The 7649-nt window shown below is 38.1% G+C and overlaps 1 long non-coding RNA gene across 1 annotated transcript; it reads right to left on the reverse strand.

Moving 5' to 3' along the window:
* Positions 1–640: 640 nt before the first annotated feature.
* LOC143933514 (uncharacterized) lies at positions 641–7325 on the reverse strand. The gene is made up of 4 exons (XR_013263108.1): positions 7244–7325; positions 4986–5040; positions 2776–2811; positions 641–925 (listed from the first exon to the last, which is right to left on the reverse strand). It is a non-coding gene; the product is annotated as an uncharacterized LOC143933514 (long non-coding RNA).
* Positions 7326–7649: the final 324 nt, after the last annotated feature.

The raw sequence follows: 7649 nt of genomic DNA on the forward strand, positions 1-7649 counted from the left end.
CGCTGCAAAGTCTAGGAGGAAGAGGAGACGCAGGGTGAAGCTGCCGCCCTGGAGGAAGTGCTGCCCGTGACCTAGATAGGTCAAGTGCGGGGCTGATGGTTGACTGGCCGGTGGGGAGGGGAGGTGCCTGTGACCAGATCCGACCGCCCAAAAAAATATACCACCAGCCGCCACTGGTTAAAAGTAGCCCCTTGTCAGGAAAAAAACAAAAAGCAAAAAACGATATAAATATATAAACAGTGGAAAAATAGAAGCCAATGGTCATGAATATGCATTCAGATCAACCTGATTTTTTGGCTGTAGTTCAATAACACTTATAGGGCTTGTCCCTCTGTGACTGTACAGAGAAAAGAGAAGCAGCAGGCTGATGAGTTTGCCACTCTGTTCTCTCCTCCTATCAACATGCTCTTTGATATCACATGAGCACGGCAGCACAGCAGATTGGCTACCTCCACCAAGTCTGAGCTCTGCTCTACAGAGGCTGATACAAAGTTACATTGCCAACATTTAAAATATCCATGTAATGATGCATTTATAGATACAGATCTGCATTCATTTGTGTCTTTTATATCTCCGGAGATCACCTTTAACACCATTATAAATTTTTTTATTCACCACGAAAAAATGCAAAGAGCACAGATTTAATAAACAGGAATTGATTTCTGATTCATTTATTTGTAATCAGATCATTCACAATATATGTAAAGAATGTTTTAGTTATGATTTTGTGATCTGAGTGTCTTACATTCCTCATTGGAAATGCATTTTGTATATTTGTCGGAATAAAAAATATACCCCTCATCACAATAACAGGCATCCACCAATATCTTAGGACACCCTTTGGGAATATTCGGGTATGGGATGCAGTACTCTGGGCAGATCCCGCCCGTCTTTTCTACGCTGTTTTCCATCTTACACGGAGGAGCTGGAAAAGATGAGAATACAATCGTTATTTATGAGGATTAATATCATTAGTATAGATCTTACACTCAGTCTACAAGCCGGAAAACTGTGCAGAAGAAAAATGGCTACTAAGGGTTCGTGAACACTGGAGCTCAAAGGAGCTCCTACAAAAATCCCAAGCCCCGTTTTTGAGAGGAGCTAGTGCCCCAAAAGAGCTCAAAAAAGCTCAAAGAAGCTTAACTTGTTCAGATCCGCGCTATAGCCGAATGACGACTACAGCGCAGTTCTGCTTTGCCGAGAGGCTGTCAATAGACGTCCTCCCCTTAGCAAGCTGGCCGCGCACCCCTTAAGGGGGGGGGGGGGTGCGCTGTGATCGCCCGAGTCAATGAGACTGGTGATCACAGATCCGATCTTGGCCCCTTACCATGTGATCAGCTGTCAGCCAATGACAGCGGATTACTTGATGTAAACAGAAGATCGGTAATCATTTTTTTTTCTTCTCACGCTGACAGCATCAGAAGACAAAGAGCCGATCGCCGGCTCCTGTTGGAAGGGACATCGGTCCCGAATAGGAAGAAGCAAAGTTGCCTCATATGTGCCCACAAGTACCACCTGCCAGTCCCACCAATCAGTGCCCACAGTAGTAAGTGCCAGCAATCGGTGCCACCTATCAGTGTCCACAAGTGCCACCTATCAATGCCCACCAGTGGTGCCAATCAGTGCTTCATCAGTGCCACCTAGCAGCGCTGCCTATCAGTGTCACCTACCAGTGCCAATCAGAGCCCATCACTGCCACCCATCAGTGCCCATGTCACGTCACGTCACATTCGGCTACACATCACATTTTGCTACTTGCTGGAGTGCGCATGTGTGACGCCGCCATATGTGTTCTAACACAGGGCCTGCTTCGCTCGGCATAATTATGATCTAACTCTATGTCCACTTGGATGGCGGGGCTTGAACCTGGACTCAGGGGTGTAGGCACAAGATTCTGCACAAGCGCAGATCGCCACAGTGCTGGAACACATATGACGGCGTCACGCATGCGCAGTCCAGCGGGTAGCCAAATGTGATGGGTCACCATATGTGACAAAACACCCATCAGTGGCAGCTATCAGTGCCACCTATTAGTGCCCTTAAGTGCCCCCCATCAGTGCCCACCAATGCCACCTATTAGTGTCCATCAGTGCAGCCTCATCAGCGTACATCAATGAAGGAGAAAAATTACCTGTAATATATATAGATATATAACGGTTTTGTATATTTATTTTTAATTGGTCATTTTTTATTATTTTTAACAAACAATAAAAAGCACAAAAGTGATCAAATACCACCAAAAGAAAGCTCTATTGTGGGGGGGGGGGGGGGGCGGGAAAGAAAATGATAAAAATTTTAATTTGGGTACAGTGTAGCATGACCGCGCAATTGTCGTTCAAAGAGTGACATCGCTAAAAGTTAAAAGCACAAAAACGTTTTTTCCAGCTTTTTGTTTTGTTTATACAGTGGTTAAGAAAATACTATCTAGGAGGGTTTGTGAACCCCCCCCCCAAAAAAAAAAAAAAATCACCCCTCCTAGCACAAATCTTTTACCCCTCAAATTTGCTCTCTCCCCCCTCCCCCCACTCCAAATACCCCCTCCCAGCAGCCATGATCTGCCCCGGTTTGGGGTCAGGAAGGCTGTTACAGGGCCCCCCGTGATTTCTAACAGCAGCCCTAACATGCTGGCCCGTCCCAGCAGCCACGATCTGCCTGCATCACATAGAGGAGCACAGAGACCCAGTAATGACACTTTCCAATACAAGGGAACAAAAATGGAAACTTCAGCTTTAAGTATTTATGGTCTTATAATGTGTAGCTTAATGTTCTACTTACATGGTGGTTTTGCAGAATCATTCTGGCATAGAAGTGCTTGAGGAATAAAAACAGATCAGTTACACATCTTCTCTATTATACAATATTAGATTGTTCTGTCTGTGGGGAGAATCTTGAAACTGAGATATGATATGCAAGTATGACAATACAAAAATCATCATGTAAAGAGGTGAAATCCACATTAATAAATGTCCCTCTGTTAAATGATAAAAAAAAAAAAAAAAAATTAAATATAAATATAAATATATATATATATATATATATATATATATATATATATATATATATATATATATATATATATTAATCTGTCTGTGGGGAGAATCTTGAAATGGAGATATGATATGTTGAGATATGATATGCAATTCTGAACATACAAAAATCAACATGTAAAGAGGTGAAATCCACATTAATAAATGTCCCTCTGTTAAATGATTAGAAAAAATAATAATTTTATATATATATATATATATATCAGACAGAATATATTATATGGCCAGTGAAGAAATTTTCCCATTAGCACTGAAAATACGTATCAATATTCCTATAAAATGCTTTACGATACAGAATTGTAAAAGTTCCCTCTCACCCCTGATCATGGATTGGGTAAAATTATTAATAATAGTATATATATATATATATATATAACGGCGATTGTGCCGTTAGTTTCGGCTACAGCGCGCGTGCACGGGAGTGACATCATCACGGCTCTGGCCAATCACAGCGCCGGAGCCGCAATACCCGGAAGGAAGATGGACGATTTGTGGAAGAGGGGACAGCGATGACATCGCAGGCTCCTGTGTCAGATAAGTGACACATAATGGGCTACTATGCGATGTGATGCGATGAGATGCGGTGCGATGCATAGTAGCCCATGATGCTTTACCTTTGCAGGGAAACAAAGAGGAAGCAAAACCCATCAGGGTTTACTTCCTCTTTAAGTCTATACAGTTCAGTCTATAATTTGCCCTGTTTAAAATGAAACTAAAAATTATGATTCTGGTACAAAGCATTGCTCATTTTTATTTTTTTTTTCAAATGAAATGAAGAGTTTCTAGTACAGTAATAGGTAATGGGAGAAGGGATAGAAGGAGTTAATTAGGGCAAATCGATGTAAAAAAAGCAAATACATAGGAACAAATTGTATTGTTTTAACTAGCATCATATGGGGTGGGAGCTCTTCCCTTTGATCTGCAGATGAATGAAACATTGTAAATACAAAGTAACAATGTTACTTTGCATCTTTCTATCATTATTATAAACACTGAGTCAGAGTTTATCTTGACAGGGGCTGCTGGAATAGTTGTTGTATTTGCACAACAGTTTCCGATTATTATTGTGAGGCTAAAGGACTTTTTTTTTTTACTTTTTTGAGCTTTGAGGGTTTTTTTATTTTTTTTGAGTTTTGTGTGTGTGTATATTCATTAAAGTTGAACTAAAAGCAGACATTTAAATATATAACTTCATAGTAAAAAAATAAATAAAAAAATAAATAAAAAAAGTGTATATATGTGTGTGTATGCGTGTATATATATATATATATATATATATATATATATATATATATATATATATATATATATTTTTTTTTTTTACTATGAAATTATATATTTAACTGTAATATATATATATATATATATATATATATATATATATATACACACACATACACTTTGTTTATTTTTATTTTTTTTTTATACTATGCAATTATATATTTAAATGTAATATATATATATATATATATATATATATATATATATATATATATATATATATATATATATATATATATATATATATATTTATACATACATACACACACACAAATACATACACCTTTCTTTATTTATTGATTTCTTTATTTTACTATGAAATCATATATTTAAATGTAAGATATATTATATATCTATCTATAATATATATATATATATATATATATATATATATATATATATATATATATATATATCTATATATATATAGATATATATATATATATATATATATATATATATATATATATATATAGATATATATATATATATATAGATATATATATATATATATATATATATACACACACACGCACATACACCTTTATTTATTTATCTATGCTTTTAGTTTAACTTTAAAGCAGACATTTAAATATATAATTTCATAGTAAAAAATATATATAGATAAATTAATAAAAGAGAATACAATAAAATTACCTGGTATGAAGAACAAAAGCAGGAGATTCACATAAAACTTCATGGTTATCAAGATCTGGAAAACAGAAGCAAAATTCTTATGAAATATTATTTGGTCCCTCGGGGGGGGGCTGGGGGGGGGGGGGGAACAATGATTGGATCAAAGAAACAACTCGCAGCACTCTACCCCGTGTCCCATTTAGTCCCTGATTAAGTCAATTTTTATGACGAAACATGTCGGATTTTGGCTACTAGGCGAATGAGAGAGATACATATAGGATGCTGAACATCTTACATTGATCCCTGTAAAGCGGCGGTACAGTTAAGGAGCGGTGAGAGACTATCCATTTTTCCCGCATATCCTGGGTCCGCCGTGACCACCTATGCTTCAGTATGGGTTACTCAAGAGTGCTGTGAATTTTCATATTTGGCGTGTTTATTCATCCTTTGATGTGAGTGCAATGTGAGAGATTTTTATGTGTGATTAAAAAGTTTTATACTGTATCACGCTATGGAAGCAAATCTTTTCTTTGTTGCATGAGAGTATCTATGGGAACAGCCGTGACACCTATGGAAACATCCGTGGCATCTATGAGAACAGCCATGGCATTAGCCCTGCATTCTGGAGTGGAAACCTGGATACCCCATTTAAACCCTGTAAAGGGAAAAAGCGCATCCAGCCAAACATGAAAGTGTGAGGCATATACAGCGGGTGAGTGTAATCACATAAGGGGAGAGGAGTCACATCTAGAGCGGTGTGGTGGAGGAGTGGAGATGTAATCTGCTGTTTATTCAAGAGACACTGGTTAAACGTTTTTTTCACTATTCCATTATTTGGATTATGATCTGAAGATTTAACGTATGGACTATGATTTTACTGGGATACATTATATTCTCAGGAGCTTTTCACAGTGGTGTTGGTAATAATGTTTTTAGGAAGTGGACATTGTTTGATAATACTTGAAACAATTCATTTGATTCTCGTTACTTGTTTATTTACTTTTTAGTGTTGAATAATATTTAGTCACAGGATATTTTTTTCAACAGATCATATATATATATGTTATCACTATTCATCTGGTGACATGCACTATATAATAATTTGTGTTAATTAATTTCGATACAAACTATTAATTTTCTCCATTTTCTGTATGCTCGGGGCAGGGCTTGCACAGTGTAGTAACATTTAGTAATTCATGTTCACTGGACTGGGTCTATCATCTTTAATATTTTTGAATTCACTGGTGTGGATTTATATTCAGCGCTGCTTTTTCTATTGTTTAGATAAGGAATATTGTACACATTTTGTTTTTTTAAAGTGGCGGCTTAGTTTATAGTGTTTTTTTTAGCGCAGTGGTGATACACAATAGATGGAGGGAAAGAGTAAGTGTGTCCTTGTTTTACAAAATAACAACATAGCAAAATTTTAGAGTGAAAAAAATATAAAAAAGGAAAACTAAAGCAAAGCCCCAGTGAAAGTTTCAGTCCATGAATAGAGAATAAAAAAAGACATCCGTGTGAGATATCGGTGGAAAATTGCAAAGATCGAAATCGTGAAAAATCCTTCAAGAAATGTGCATCCCACTCCAAACCCAAGTGAGTAAGTAGCCTGCTTACCAGCTATCCACAAAAAAATAAATGGAAAAATCTGAAAACACACTGAAAAAAAACCCCTTCAATTGCAGCCTCACTGTACCATCAATTTCAGCCACTGTGCCCATCAAATGCAGCCACTGTGCCCATGATATGCAGCCACTGTGCCCATGATATGCAGCCACTGGGCCAATTAATTGCAGCCACTGTGCCCATCATATGCAGCCTCTGTGCCCATGATATGCAGCCACTGTGCCCATGATATGCAGCCACTGGGCCAATTAATTGCAGCCACTGTGCCCATCATATGCAGCCTCTGTGCCCATCATATGCAGCCACTGTGCCCATGATATGCAGCCACTGTGCCCATGATATGCAGCCACTGGGCCAATTAATTGCAGCCACTGTGCCTATCATATGCAGCCTCTGTGCCCATCATATGCAGCCACTGTGCCCATGATATGCAGCCACTGTGCCCATGATATGCAGCCACTGGGCCAATTAATTGCAGCCACTGTGCCCATCATATGCAGCCTGTGCCCATAAAATGCAGCCACTGTGCCCATAATATTCAGCCTCTGTGCCTATCATACAGCCTCTGTGCCCAAGTTGCCCTTTGCCGTTAAAATAGAGTTATTTGTGTGCTATGGAAGTATCGCTGATGAGAAGGTATAAGATCAACTCACCTGTATGGAAACACGGGGATAAACGTCTCAGTGTTGTCACTGCTAAAGAAACCGGATTGTTGGGATGTTCGACAGATTTCCTTTATATAGAATTGATATACACCTCCCATTGTGCAATCAAGCCACGTCCTCTGTAATTGCAACTTCCTTATTCAACAACCCCTCTATAAATCTATCTATAGATTTATAGATATCTCTAATGAGATGAAGTGGCATGATTTTGCAATGGTATATTTTAACCACGTCAGCACCGGAAGATTTTACCCCCTTCCTGACCAGAGCACTTTTTTTGCGATTCGGCACTGCACCGCTTTAACTGACAATTGCGCGGTCGTGCGACGTTGCATCCAAACAAAATTGACGTCCTTTTTTTCCCCACAAATAGAGCTTTCCTTTGGTGGTATTT

Source organism: Lithobates pipiens, unplaced genomic scaffold (assembly GCF_037356315.1).
Source record: "Lithobates pipiens isolate NorthernLeopardFrog02 unplaced genomic scaffold, aLitPip1_a1.2 Scaffold_27, whole genome shotgun sequence".
Lineage (NCBI taxonomy): Eukaryota > Metazoa > Chordata > Amphibia > Anura > Ranidae > Lithobates > Lithobates pipiens.